Below are 16,303 nucleotides of genomic sequence, written 5' to 3'. Positions count from 1 at the left end.
TACCATGTGTATCAGGTTACCCATGACAGGAGAAGCAAGGATTTAGAGACATTCAGGGAAATGCTAGAGGTCACACATCGACCTGAAGAGAGAACTCTTTTATTGAAATGCTTTTCAGACTATGTAAATAAAATTTAAGTCAACTACTTTTTATGGAGTATTATCTTTCCTAACTATTTGTAGCAAATGACGAGGCCGTCATTTCTCAACTGGGGGGAGTTTGTGGTAGTTGTACTTAGTTTAGTTTTATATTTTTATATTGCCATTCACATCTATTCACTTCAATACATATTGCGCTGCGCTACTTACTAACTTAGTGTTGTGTGTTAAAGAAACCTAAACACCCTTTTAAATATAATGGTTTAATCCGTAAGGGTCCAGTTAGAACATAACTCGGATTAGTTCATGTATCTCTTAGGTGTCATACTTGTTCTGTCATCTGATTGGTCTTAGTATTTTGTTCTAGCCAATAGGAATTCCTGGCGGGAATTCCTGAGTTCTTTTTATGAAATAGTTCAGGAAAATCTAGTTTTGAAAGAGATTCCAAAGGGTGTTGCCACTATTGAGTTCTAAATAAGCATAAAATATATATTTAATTTATAGAGGATTTGCTAACACCAACAATTGTAAGTAGCTGATAGTTTTACTATATGATTAAAACCAAGTAATGAATTTAAATAAGTAATTAAACTTTTCTTTATTCATAAAACTTGTGTGCAAGTCATGAGTGAAAGATTTACTGAAAGTAGAATTGTGGAAAAACATAATTTCTGTTCTTTAAGTAAATAATGAGTTTTAAGTAATATAAATGCGCAGAGTGATATATGTGTACAGAATTTAGTATTTTAGTAAATTATTCAATAGGTCATCATAAGAGTTTTAAGCAGTTCACCTTGATTTCGGAAGCTGTAGCTCAGTTCCATAAACTGGTATGTACATGTACATATGCAATTCACTGCAGTACATTATATTCATTTTTTAATATCAATTACTTATAATTGATGGTTCAGAGAGTTATGTCCTTTGACGATAAAATGATGACCAATATATATATATTTGTATCGTTGCATATATCATATGTTCGATAGTGTCTTTTGTCTTTGTATTGTATTTGTCCTTATATGTTTTTATTGTTGTTATAGGGTTTGTTTTCATTGTTTTCCAAAAGTAAACGAATCTACGACCTTAACCATCTTGTGGATTATCTTTAAACCCAAGACCGGTTACAAATGTAGTTCATGCTAGAAGGTTTTGTGAATTTTTACATGAATGTTTTAAATTGCGCACCAAAAGTAGAGTGCTATAACTACATTTAATTTTTACATGAATGTTTTGAATTGTGCACCAAAAGTAAAGTTCTATAGCTACATTTAATTTATGTAATATCAAATACTAAATTGCATACATAGTCTAATATCACAGGTACATATCAAATATATACTTGTATTTACATATATGTAAATGAACTGATAGTAATTAGTTTATTGTCATATTATATATCTCATATTGTGTAACATGATTGTATGCCAACATGCTTGGTGAATCAATAAATAATTGAAATAATTAGATTAAAATTCAGAAACCTGTGCACTTACATTTTTCTTTAAAGGGGCATTAGCTGTGAAAGTGATGGCAACCATTTTTTTCTCAAATTCTCTCGATGATATTGAAATACATATTGATGACTAATAAGAACATTTATTTTTTATTATGTACAAAAACAAGAAAATTAATCCTAATAAAACTATATTAGATAACCGCTTTTAATGTAAAGAAATATATATATATATATATATATATATATATATATATATATATATATATAGATATGGAAGAAGTATTCACTGCACCCCGATCAAATCATTTCTCAAATAAAACAAACAGCGAATACATTTTGCTGACAGCATGCAAAGGTAACTAGAGAATAATTATACTGTCTCGCAAGACAATAATATTCAATCACCAAAATCACATATTCATTTTCAAGAGATTAAAAGGTGTTTGAAATAATAAAATACAAGTGTAATAATTACTTTAATATATAATATCTATTATAGGGCAACTTCCATTGAATTCAATATTTGGTGACAAAATGACCGCTAATTCCCATTAAGACAAGAAGATCGGTGGAAGGGGTGCGAGAAATGTTGCATATGTTCTATTATAGAAAATGTTAATTGTGATGGATATATTGATATGGCTCTTTTATTCTAAATATTCAAGAAAGAGTCGTGAACTTTGGTGCCCTTACTGTTTCAGTTCTAAAATTTTAAGAAAAAAGTAGTGAACTTCTGGAACACGATTCTGAAAACGAAAGAAAAAGTTGTGGTGCACTTCTGGCACACAGTTTTGATTCTGAATACCAAACAAAAGGCTGTGGTACACTTCTGGTACACTGTTTCATTTAGAAAAAGTTGCGGTGCACTTCTGGTACACTGTGCCACTAGTGACACACTGTGTGCTGCTAGCGGCATTAGCTGCACACTTCTGGCAAACAGCTCTGGCACAGCACTTGCGGCAAATTTGCAGCAAACTTTACATTTTGGTAAGGGGCCTGCTTTGAATGCGAATTAGTATATTCAGTTAATGAAAAGCATATATGTACAATATGTAATAGGGATATTCAATAATTACCGATGTGCTCTCTCTCTCTCTCTCTCTCTCTCTCTCTCTCTCTCTCTCTCTCTCTCTCTCTCTCTCTCTCTCTCTGTGAAAAATACGCTGTTTAAGGTACATAATTACTTCCATCATACTGTGTTAATATACATCTTGACAAATATAACTTGATCCAATTTCTTTAGCTCACCTGGGTCAAAGACTCAACTGAGCTTTCCTGAAAACATTTTGGTCGTCTGTTTGTCCATCCGTAAACTTTTATTTTTTACGACTTTCTCCCATAAATACTGGGCCAATTTCAATAAAATTTACCATATATCATACTTGGATAAAGGCGATTCAAGTTTGTTCAAATGAAAAAAAAATATGCCTTCTTGAAAGGGGAGAAAATCATGAAAATGCAAAAATATGGAGGGGTCATTTAAACATCTCAAGAACCACTGTGCCATAAGAGTGGAGATTTACAAGAAAGCTTCTGGATATAGAGTAAATTCAAGTTTTTCAGATCATGGTCCATTGGTGTAGGATGGGACAGAATAGAAGATCAAAGTTTTACATGCTAATATATAGGAAAACCTTCTTTAGAACCACTGAGCCAATTTTAATCAAACTTGGTACAAATCATCCTTGGGTGAAGGAGATTAAAGTTTGGTTAAATGAAGGACCAATCCCTTTTCAAAAGGGAAATAATCACGAAAAGGCAAACATAGAATGGGGCATTTAAAATCTTCCCAAGAACCACTGGACCAACAACAACCCCCCCTCCCCCCCAAAACGGATGAAATTTATCTAAAAGCTTTCTGACACACATATATATTTATATCAGAAAAATCTTTGAAAATATCTCTTGAACTATATAAGCTAGGGCTTTCATATTTTGTTATATTTTTACAGCAAGATCTTTCATGTGATGCAATAATGTGTAATTTTGTGACCTTGACCTGGAAGTTTGACCCACTTATCAAAAACTTTGACCTACTCAATATCTTCAGAACTATTTAAGATAGATTTATCATATTTTGTATTTATACATGTACTTCGTATGGCAAAAGCTTTTATTTCATTTCATGGATTTTGACTTTGTGATCTTGACCTCGAAAGTTTGACCTACCTTTAAGAAAACATAACCCACTGGAACTATTCTTGGTAGGGATTTCATATTTAGTGTGTAAATTCTTTATGGCAAGAGCTTATTAGTCATTGTGACGTTGGAACTTGTGATGTGGAAATGACCTTGAAGTTTGGTCTACTTTTAAAAACAAGACCTATTCAATATCTCCTGAACTATGCATTTTTTCATGTTTTCTCTCTTTATTGAATTGCATTGAATTTATTGCGTAGTGTGTGAACAGTAGCTAGTGCCATGTTTTTGTTTACATGTACATTGTATATTGCTCAATAAAAAATAGCATGGTTAAAACAAAATGAGATGTGCCTGTAGTGTTGCACAATTTTGTTTATTAGAGTTACCCCCCTTTGTACATTGTTCCGGGTATGTAATCCTCTCCGGTTCATTTTTTATTCTGTTTACATGAGGATAGGAGGCCATTTTGGCTGATGGTTTTGTAGTTTCTGCTTGTTCCAAGCATTTCATGTGCCTTGTGGGTACACTCCTGCACCATATGTAAGTAAACTAAGCATTCACATGTATTTTCCTAAAGTAGTCTCTATAACATGTTCACATATTATGACTGTTTGGACAGACTTAATTTTCGGCACATGTCCATGTCTTAAAACATTGCTATGTATCGAGTCAGTTTTAGTAAATTTAGTGCTACAGTTCATTTCATATTAGGATAGGTTTATCATATCTTGATGTATAATATCAAATGGGTTATAAGCCATTGTAAAGTTTTATTATGAGTGTAAATTCTATAATTATCCTCAGTTAGTTTAGGTATATTCTGCATGCAGCTCAATAGTGCATATAATATTCTTGTGATAGCTTAAGCCAGTTTCTGATTTAATTTTAATTTCAGAATTCTGACTTGTATTTGACCTACTAAATTGTTACCTGTTCAAGTCTGTCCTATTTGTCTACAGTTGATGTCTTGCTTAAAGTTAGGGTCATTGTTTACCATTTAACTGTACTATGAACTTTTTTGTAAATTTGTTTTTTCATTATTTTCAGTATCTTACCACATGCACGTTCAATCATTTACTTAATAAAAGTGACCCACTTTGACAGTGTTGATTACTGAATTGGTAGACTATCTGCACAGAGGCAGAATAGTGCCAAACGCTAGAAACTACCTGTACATGTATTTGTGTTCATAATTAACTTGTAAATTAAGAAAAGTCTGCTTTAGTAAATGTGCTAGTTTATTTAACCTATGTAAACAAACACAGGGCACTAGCCTTGTTTACATAACATTGAATTGCGAGCTCTGTATCTCCCATGTACCTCGACAACTGACATTCATTTTTTGCTGAGCATTAGAAATAAGCATTTTAAACATTAAAAATGGAAAAATAAAATTTGAAAATTGTCATCTCAAATTTTAAAATTCAAATTAAACTAGTTTGTATGTGTTTAGTGTAATAGCAAGAGAAGATTTCTCCTATGTTTCTCGTGGGTGTTAGATTGCAGGTGCACGTATAAACTCAAAAGTAGGATAACTTAACCCTCTCATTTGTATTTCATTTATAAAGCTTCCTTTTCATTAGTTGGGGTAGAAAAGTGGAATTTTGTTACAAATCGAACAACTTAACCATTTTCTATAGTATGTAAAACTTATACGGTACCAATCTAACATAAAACTGCTTTGCGCCTATACATTTCAAAACTGAAGATGTATAAACAAACTTCCTTTCACCCCTTTACAAATGTATTGTGATTTTTCAAAAAATGCAACTTGTTGCAGAATTACTTCCAACTGGTCGTTATGGACATGAAAAGTATACATACTGATCATCGGAACTTCTGCGTTGATTTGTTTGCGCTGGAATTGACCGATTTTGATGGGGCGGTACACCATGACTTTCAAAGTCCGAGCTAGTTACAGTCGTTATATACATGTATGTTGTTTGCAAATACCTCTTTACGTTTGTAGGGACGTAAATAATGATAAAGAGGTAGTCCTGCCATCAGACGGTTTCGTGTGTGGTTGGAAATGGCGTGTTTCCTTAATAGCCTGCATGGAGCGATTCTCAGCTTGATATATGCGTTTTTTATCCTCTGAATCCAATGCCAACTCGCCACATTCGTATTTTCTCACTGTAGACCACCCTGCTGGTGACTTGTCCGCAATCCTGATGAGCTTGTTTCTTTTCGCAAGCTTACTAATGAGCCAAGCTATGATATCCAGAGAAGAATAATCTGAGATATGCTTTTCTAGTTTGTTTAAATTAGTCAAGAGTTCTGCGTTAAAGTTGAACTAAATTTTGTTGTCTTCAATTCTAAAAACTTGACAGATATTAGGGTGTGGTTAAATTTCTCCTTTAGTGACTCTAGCTTGCTGACTTAGACAGGTTAATAGTGTTTGCCAGGTTAGAACGCTGGTTCGATGTGTCTTGCAGTTTTGGCGTAAAATACCTGACCAGTAGGTCTCTGATCACAGGGAGGATTCCTGAATGAGGTTTCCTCGGTAGAGTTTTTTTTTCCGTCCCGATAAGGAGCAAGAAAATAGACAGTTTGTTTGAATTATATGTTGATAGGATACAGCTTTATTATTTTTGACGTTATTATTCATGACGTCAATATCTTCATTGTTCAAAATGTAAAAGTTATACGGTACCCCATTCTGATGCACCAGATGCGCATTTCGACAAATAATATCCCTTCACAGATGCTCAAGCCGAAATTTTGGAAATTCGAAATAACAATAAATTTGTAAGAGCTAAAAGAAAAGCTAGAGTGCGAAAAACTGGAGCCAAATTCGTCCAAGGATAGAGCTCTGCATGAGGGATATAATCCTTAATTTTGAAATAAATTTCTAAATTTTATCCCAGAAATTAAATATACGTCCGTATTTTCAAGCTAGTAACGAAGTACTTAGCTACTGGGCTGTAGAGACCCTCGGGAACTAACAGTCCACCAGCAGAGGCTTTGACCCAGGGGTCGTAATGTATAAGTTTTACAGTACCAATTTTGATGCACCAGATGCGCATTTCGACAAATAATGTTTCTTCAGTGATGCTCAAGCCGAAATTTTGGAAATTCGAAATAACAATAAACTTGTAAGATCTAAAAGAAAAGCTAGAGTGCGAAAAACTGGAGCCAAATTCGTCCAAGGATAGAGCTCTGCATGAGGAATATAATCCTTAATTTTGAAATGAATTTCTAAATTCTATCCCAGCAATTAAATATACATCCGTATTTTCAAGCAAGTAACGAAGTACTTAGGTACTAGGCTGTAGAGACCCCCGGGGACTTACAGTCCACCAGCAGAGTTGATTACTTCTGGTAGCATCGGAATAAGATAGAAACCATACCACATATAGTTAAACGTACGGTTTAGCCAAAATCTGCCCTGTTTCGAAAATTCACTAAAATACTAAAATGGTATTTGAGATTATGCCATTTATGAATATGAGCATTGTTATTTTTTTTATCTTCCATAGCAGCTGTAATATATTCAACGGAAAACTTTATATTAACCTGACAACGTCATCAACTTTGACATTAATTTTGACGTGAAATACGAGAGTTTTCCCCAAGCGATGTTCTGAGTAGGAAAATAAAAACTGTATCACACATAGAAGTATTAATTTTTGATAAATGCGACATTATTGGTTTTTGTACTGATGTGTATTAAATGGAAATTGAAACTACATCAGATATGCCGCGCAGGGGCAAAAATTGCAGTTATTCGCGGAAAGTTTTTCTGGTGCAGAAATATAAAGGTCGGAACACCAAATTAAAGAAATATTTATATACCGGTGACATCCAAATTTCTTTATTGTGGCGGATTTTAAGAAAAAATATGATTATATTTGTTTGAGTGTTGCGTACATTTGACAAAACCCCGATGACATCAAAGGTAGCTCACATTCAAATCACTGAATTTTATACGAAGTTTGGGTTATAACAAATGTAATTTTTCACGAATTGGAACACAATGGAATTCATTGGTATTTGTTTTTAATTGGCATACGCAATATTCCCTGAACTTTGATCACAAACCATCATAAATGTAGACTCACAATATTATATACTTGGTATTTCGAGGAAAATATGTTATAGGTATACTCAGGTAAAAGCTCAGTGTTTCTGAGAAACTAGAAACGCAACTTCAAAGGGGAGATAATCATGAAACGGTCGCAGAGATCAGTTGTAGAGCGTTCGTTCCGTAACCGGGAGGCAGTGAGCTCGAATCCCGCTCATGTCAAGGCCGCCTCGAACCTGAGACGCAGACACACATGTGCTCTTCGACAAAAGTGAGAATCACGGGTCTTTCAGATAGGCACCTGATGCCACCTCGAGTGTGTCCAGGGGTCCGTTTTTGCCCAACTCTTCATTTTGTATTCTTTATAAGAATTATGTAAATTGATGACTATTCGTTATCTTCAGCTTTTCATTACCTTAGAAAAGGAGGTCCTGTGTCACAACAGGCGTTGTGACGTTAAAACATTCAATGCTACAGCCTTAAGTGTTAAGCATGGATTTTAATATGTGGTACTTCACATAAAGCTGGTGACGTCTCAATTTGAGTGAACAGTTTCTCGATGGGATGTAACCCAAACAAAACATGAAAAACATGTATTGTGTTTTTAAAAATGAAAATCAATATTAGTGTTCCCCAAACAATGAAATATTTTGTATCCATTGCAGATATAGTAGAAAACTGAACCGAACCAAAACCAAAATAAAATGAAAAAAGGCACAAACAGCAGATGAATGTTGAACCACACTGTACCTCACGAAGTTTCATGGCATACTGTATGCGTTGCATTTATTTATAGATACCGTGCGTAAAAGTGTGTTCCTGAATTACCTTCGTATACGTTCTGTCAAATAAATTGTTGTCTTTCAAAATTATCAAATTTTACACTCGAACTAAAAAAATCACTGCTGTACTTAAATATGATAATAATATAATAAAAATAGCCTAGGTGGATATTGACCTAGTTGAAACCATTTTCGCATGGTGGTATACCATATGTCGTTTTACGTTTAATCGAATGAATATGAATGGTAAAAAAGATAATGCTTGGATCTTCAAGGAATATATTGTTTATCAAAGGAATCCCCCATCGTTATATAACCTATTTAAATGTAGTTTACCTGGTATGTAACATGAATTCTCATGAATCGTTGGTTGGTGCTATTTGTACACTGTTCTGTTTACACTATAGCCATAACAACAAAAAATAGCATCCGGTCTGTGAAATTGGCTTACATTCATCCGGATTTTTATTATCATTATGATTTTAATGAATGTCCAACTGTTTAAATGAATAACCATATGAGCATATACTATTTGAAAGTATGCTTACTACCCAATGATTCTCGTTTCCTCTTCAACTGCCATGAAGTGTGCATTTGATTAACGCAAATTATGTCACGATGGCGATTTTGTTAGCATTTTTCAGCTGATATTTTAACCCCTCTTCCATCGTCGCCCGGGATGAAACTAAGACGAATTTTAAGTTAATTAGTAAATTTTCTATCCACATAAAAATTGTCCCAGGCGACGAGGGAAGAAGTGTTCAATTTCACTGGTTTATCTTTACAAAAAAACCTCGAAAACACCAAAAATAACCTCAAAGCCCTTACTTTATTTGATTATATATTACGCATGCGCATGGATGAGTTGATTTCTATATGCTTTTGAGAATTACTATGAGTTACTCATTTAGAAATTTGACAGGAAAATATCTGCAACGCAACATAATTTTCGTCCATAAAAGCCGGGCAGAATTAGACCAAAACTGTATCTACTTCTTTAGGATTAAACAAGTTTATGAAACAAATCCTCCTTTGATAAACACAATGTTTCATCTTATTTCCATATTTTGAAAAAGGAGGATTTTAAATTGTCCTTTGTCACATTCAGCAAAATGTTGACAGGACGGGGTATTGCGGACACTGGGATCTCGAAGCTGCTGTTTGTGTACTCGTGCGACAGGACGGGATATTACGGACACTGGGATCTCGAATCTGCTGTTTGTGTACTCGTGCGACAGGACGGGATATTACGGACACTGGGATCTCAAATCTGCTGTTTGTGTACTCGTGCGACAGGACGGGGTATTGCGGACACTGGAATCTCGAATCTGTTGTTTGTGTACTCGTGTGACAGCACGGCGTATTGAGGACACTGGAATCTTGAATCTGCTGTTTGTGTACTCGTGCGATGAGTCTTCCCGTTTGTACAATATATAACTCTTGTAGGGAACATTGATCAATATATCAGGTTTTCACTTTTGCAATTCATGTAAGCGTTCGGTGTTATTTTCCTTCCAGTTTTTGATATGATGGTTTCCCCTTCTTCAATATACTCACAAGTTTCACATCGCGGATCCCCACATTCAGGACTACATGTTGTCTATTTCTGTGAAATAAAGATTCGGCTGTTGTAAGGATTGCTTTTAAGGATTGGTGTTTACATTCTTCTATTTGAGGTTTTGCAGATTTTTAGATTGTTCTAAAATTGGGAAAAACGTTTTGTAGTCTTTAAGATGTTATAGTTTTTTGGATTTTGGGTAATGCCCAATGAAATTTTCTGCTTAAATGTTTTAAGGTTTTTATTGTATTTTCCTCAATTTTGACGTAGGAATGCTAATTACTTTTTTGAAACCCGTATTGGTTCCTGTTTGCCAAACTCTTTATTTCTTTTCCAAAAAAAAAAAATAAAACAATCGTCGAGATATTTTTTTTTCAGTGTCTTGGAATATATTGGACAGTATTGTCATCAAGAATATCTGGTAGTTGTCTGTACATTTTCTCCTTTAAAAATCCCATCACAAGGGTCGCGTATGTGGAGGCTACTTTTCTTATTATAACTGTTCCCTTGATCTGGAGAAAGTATTCCTAGTCAAAATAAAAATGGTTGTTCTAAAGTCCAGGTTTTAATCCTTCTAAACTGAACTCTTGGAAAACGTTTATTTATTACATTCGAACATTTCTCCATCCATAAAAAGGGAAGAGTTATGGTAACAAAATGGTAACAGGCTTCAATATGGAATACTTGTATACAGGCTTATTACATGAAAACTTCCTAAAGTTAGTTTGGGGTTTACTGTTTTGGGAATATGAACCCATGACACATCTTGAAAAGCTTGTTACCAATTTACGTAATCCGTCTAGAAAATGTTGTGTGTACTTGGAGAAGGACCGGTAGCAATTGGAAGTAGTTTAAAATATATTGGTCTTGGGATTTTTATGTATGTACTCTTACAATTTTTGAGAGGATTTTATTGGATTTGTTTTAATTTCTGGATTTTAGTAGGCCACAAAAATTACTTGTTACTTCAGATTTAGTTAAAAAGTCAAGCTCATTTTCTGTAAAAGTGTCTTTGAATATGCTTGACAAAATCGACTTTCAGCTTTGAACGACAATCTTCATATTGATTAAGTTTCGTTTGATAGAAATGAGTGTCTTGAAGTTGATCTAATACCATTTTCTGGTAAGGATCTTTGTTCATGGTAACAATTGCACCTCCTTTATCAGCTCCCTTTAGAATGATTGACCCAGGGTTAGGATTAGATTAACCCTAAACCTGAATTATAGATGAAAGGTGGATGTATCGAACAGTGGTCAATCTCATAACTCAATAATACAAATTAGAGAGTTGGGCAAACACGAAATAGAGAGTTGGGCAAACACATGGGTATGTTAAGGAGGAAGTCTAGCATATGTATAACATCAACGTCAGAGTACATGGTGTTTTAAAATATATGTGTGGATCCTCATCCTAGGCACCTGATCCCACCTCTGGTGTGTCCAGTGGTCCATGTTTGCCCAACTATCTACTTTGTATTGTTTGTACGAGTTGTGAGATTGATCACTGTTCGTTATCTTCACCTTCATGACTAGTCACACTATATGAATGTTTATGAGTTTCATTTATATTGATGCAGTAGCTGTGTAAAATAAAACAACTTTTTAATTGATCTTGACGAATGATTCAAGAAATTACTCTATACATGTACTTCTACTATTTTTACATATACAAATCACGTACATGTATTCACACCTTCCTTAAATGTGAGGTGAAGATAGCAGGGATTAAGCTCATATCTCCTTTAAGGAAATATAAAATAGAGAGTTGGGCAAACATGTCTAATTTAGAACAGATAGGGTTTGTTATAAAAGTAAAGTGTTTGAGCTATTATCGAGAAATAAGACACGATAACACTTGTGATGTGGAAATGACCTTGAAGTTTGGTCTATTTTTAAAAACAAGACCTATTCAATATCTCCTGAACTATGCATTTTTTCACGTTTTCTCTCTTTATTGAATTGCATTGAATTTATTGCGTAGTGTGTGAACAGTAGCTAGTGCCATGTTTTTGTTTACATGTACATTGTATATTGCTCAATAAAAAATAGCATGGTTAAAACAAAATGAGATGTGCCTGTAGTGTTGCACAATTTTGTTTATTAGAGTTACCCCCCTTTGTACATTGTTCCGGGTATGTAATCCTCTCCGGTTCATTTTTTATTCTGTTTACATGAGGATAGGAGGCCATTTTGGCTGATGTTTTTGTAGTTTCTGCTTGTTCCAAGCATTGCATGTGCCTTGTGGGTACACTCCTGCACCATATGTAAGTAAACTAAGCATTCACATGTATTTTCCTAAAGTAGTATCTATAACATGTTCACATATTATGACTGTTTGGACAGACTTAATTTTCGGCACATGTCCATGTCTTAAAACATTGCTATGTATCGAGTCATTTTTAGTAAATTCAGTGCTACAGTTCATTTCATATTAGGATAGGTTTATCATATCTTGATGTATAATATCAAATGGGTTATAAGCCATTGTAAAGTTTTATTATGAGTGTAAATTCTATAATTATCCTCAGTTAGTTTAGGTATATTCTGCATGCAGCTAAATAGTGCATATAATATTCTTGTGATAGCTTAAGCCAGTTTCTGATTTAATTTTAATTTCAGAATTCTGACTTGTATTTGACCTACTAAATTGTTACCTGTTCAAGGCTGTCCTATTTGTCTACAGTTGATGTCTTGCTTAAAGTTAGGGTCATTGTTTACCATTTAACTGTACTATGAACTTTTTTGTAAATTTGTTTTTTCATTATTTTCAGTCTCTTACCACATGCACATTCAATCATTCACTTAATAAAAGTGACCCACTTTGACAGTGTTGATTACTGAATTGGTAGACTATCTGCACAGAGGCAGAATAGTGCCAAACGCTAGAAACTACCTGTACATGTATTTGTGTTCATAATTAACTTGTAAATTAAGAAAAGTCTGCTTTAGTAAATGTACTAGTTTATTTAACCTATGTAAACAAACACAGGGCACGAGCCTTGTTTACATAACATTGAATTGCGAGCTCTGTATCTCCCATGTACCTCGACAACTGACATTCATTTTTTGCTGAGCATTAGAAATAAGCATTTTAAACATTAAAAATGGAAAAATAAAATTTGAAAATTGTCATCTCAAATTTTAAAATTCAAATTAAACTAGTTTGTATGTGTTTAGTGTAGTAGCAAGAGAAGATTTCTCCTATGTTTCTCGTGAGTGTTAGATTGCAGGTGCACGTATAAACTCAAAAGTAGGATAACTTAACCCTCTCATTTGTATTTCATTTATAAAGCTTCCTTTTCATTAGTTGGGGTAGAAAAGTGGAATTTTGTTACAAATCGAACAACTTAACCATTTTCTATAGTATGTAAAACTTATACGGTACCAATCTAACATAAAACTGCTTTGCGCCTATATATTTCAAAATTGAAGATGTATAAACAAACTTCCTTTCACCCCTTTACAAATGTATTGTGATTTTTCAAAAAATGCAACTTGTTGCAGAATTACTTCCAACTGGTCGTTATGGACATGAAAAGTATACATACTGATCATCGGAAGTTCTGCGTTGATTTGTTTGCGCTGGAATTGACCGATTTTGATGGGGCGGTACACCATGACTTTCAAAGTCCGAGCTAGTTACAGTCGTTATATACATGTATGTTGTTTGCAAATACCTCTTTACGTTTGTAGGGACGTAAATAATGATAAAGAGGTAGTACTGCCATCAGACGATTTCGTGTGTGGTTGGAAATGGCGTGTTTCCTTAATAGCCTGCATGAAGCGATTCTCAGTTTGATATATGCGTTTTTTATCCTCTGAATCCAATGCCAACTCGCCACATTCGTATTTTCTCACTGTAGACCACCCTGCTGGTGACTTGTCCGCAATCCTGATGAGCTTGTTTTTTTCCGCAAGCTTACTAATGAGCCAAGCTATGATATCCAGAGAAGAATAATCTGAGATATGCTTTTCTAGTTTGTTTAAATCAGTCAAGAGTTCTGCGTTAAAGTTGAACTAAATTTTGTTGTCTTCAATTCTAAAAACTTGACAGATATTAGGGTGTGGTTAAATTTCTCCTTTAGTGACTCTAGCTTGCTGACTTGGACAGGTTAATAGTGTCTGCCAGGTTAGAACGCTGGTTCGATGTGTCTTGCAGTTTTGGCGTAAAATACCTGACCAGTAGGTCTCTGATCACAGGGAGGATTCCTGAATGAGGTTTCCTCGGTAGAGTTTTTTTTCCGTCCCGATAAGGAGCAAGAAAATAGACAGTTTGTTTGAATTATATGTTGATAGGATACAGCTTTATTATTTTTGACGTTATTATTCATGACGTCAATATCTTCATTGTTGAAAATGTAAAAGTTATACGATACCCCATTCTGATGCACCAGATGCGCATTTCGACAAATAATATCCCTTCACTGATGCTCAAGCCGAAATTTTGGAAATTCGAAATAACAATAAATTTGTAAGAGCTAAAAGAAAAGCTAGAGTGCGAAAAACTGGAGCCAAATTCGTCCAAGGATAGAGCTCTGCATGCGGGATATAATCCTTAATTTTGAAATAAATTTCTAAATTTTATCCCAGAAATTAAATATACGTCCGTATTTTCAAGCTATTAACGAAGTACTTAGCTACTGGGCTGTAGAGACCCTCGGGAACTAACAGTCCACCAGCAGAGGCTTTGACCCAGGGGTCGTAATGTATAAGTTTTACAGTACCAATTTTGATGCACCAGATGCGCATTTCGACAAATAATGTTTCTTCAGTGATGCTCAAGCCGAAATTTTGGAAATTCGAAATAACAATAAACTTGTAAGAGCTAAAAGAAAAGCTAGAGTGCGAAAAACTGGAGCCAAATTCGTCCAAGGATAGAGCTCTGCATGAGGAATATAATCCTTAATTTTGAAATGAATTTCTAAATTCTATCCCAGCAATTAAATATACATCCGTATTTTCAAGCAAGTAACGAAGTACTTAGGTACTAGGCTGTAGAGACCCCCGGGGACTAACAGTCCACCAGCAGAGTTGATTACTTCTGGTAGCATCGGAATAAGATAGAAACCATACCACATATAGTTAAACGTACGGTTTAGCCAAAATCTGCCCTGTTTAGAAAATTCACCAAAATACTAAATATGGTATTTGAGATTATGCCATTTATGAATATGAGCATTGTTATTTTTTTTATCTTCCATAGCAGCTGTAATATATTCAACGGAAAACTTTATATTAACCTGACAACGTCATCAACTTTGACATTAATTTTGACGTGAAATACGAGAGTTTTCCCCAAGCGATGTTCTGAGTAGGAAAATAAAAACTGTATCACACATAGAAGTATTAAATTTTGATAAATGCGACATTATTGGTTTTTGTACTGATGTGTATTAAATGGAAATTGAAACTACATCAGATATGCCGCGCAGGGGCAAAAATTGCAGTTATTCGCGGAAAGCTTTTCTGGTGCAGAAATATAAAGGTCGGAACACCAAATTAAAGAAATATTTATATACCGGTGACATCCAAATTTCTTTATTGTGGCGGATTTTAAGAAAAAATATGATTATATTTGTTAGAGTGTTACGTACATTTGACAAAACCCCGATGACATCAAAGGTAGCTCACATTCAAATCACTGAATTTTATACGAAGTTTGGGTTATAACAAATGTAATTTTTCACGAATTGGAACACAATGGAATTCATTGGTATTTGTTTTTAATTGGCATACGCAATATTCCCTGAACTTTGATCACAAAACATCATAAATGTAGACTCACAATATTATATGCTTGGTATTTCGAGGAAAATATTTTATAGGTATACTCAGGTAAAAGCTCAGTGTTTCTGAGAAACTACAAACGCAACTTCAAAGGGGAGATAATCATGAAACGGTCGCAGAGATCAGTTGTAGAGCGTTCGTTCCGTAACCGGGAGGCAGTGAGCTCGAATCCCGCTCATGTCAAGGCCGCCTCGAACCTGAGACGCAGACACACATGTGCTCTTCGACAAAAGTGAGAATCACGGGTCTTTCAGATAGGCACCTGATGACACCTCGAGTGTGTCCAGGGGTCCGTTTTTGCCCAACTCTTCATTTTGTATTCTTTATAAGAATTATGTAAATTGATGACTATTCGTTATCTTCAGCTTTTCATTACCTTAGAAAAGGAGGTCCTGTGTCACAACAGGCGTTGTGACGTTAAAACATTCAATGCTACAGCCTTAAGTGTTAAG

Source organism: Ostrea edulis, chromosome 3 (assembly GCF_947568905.1).
Source record: "Ostrea edulis chromosome 3, xbOstEdul1.1, whole genome shotgun sequence".
Classification (NCBI taxonomy): Eukaryota; Metazoa; Mollusca; class Bivalvia; order Ostreida; family Ostreidae; genus Ostrea; species Ostrea edulis.
This window is presented reverse-complemented; position numbering follows the sequence as displayed.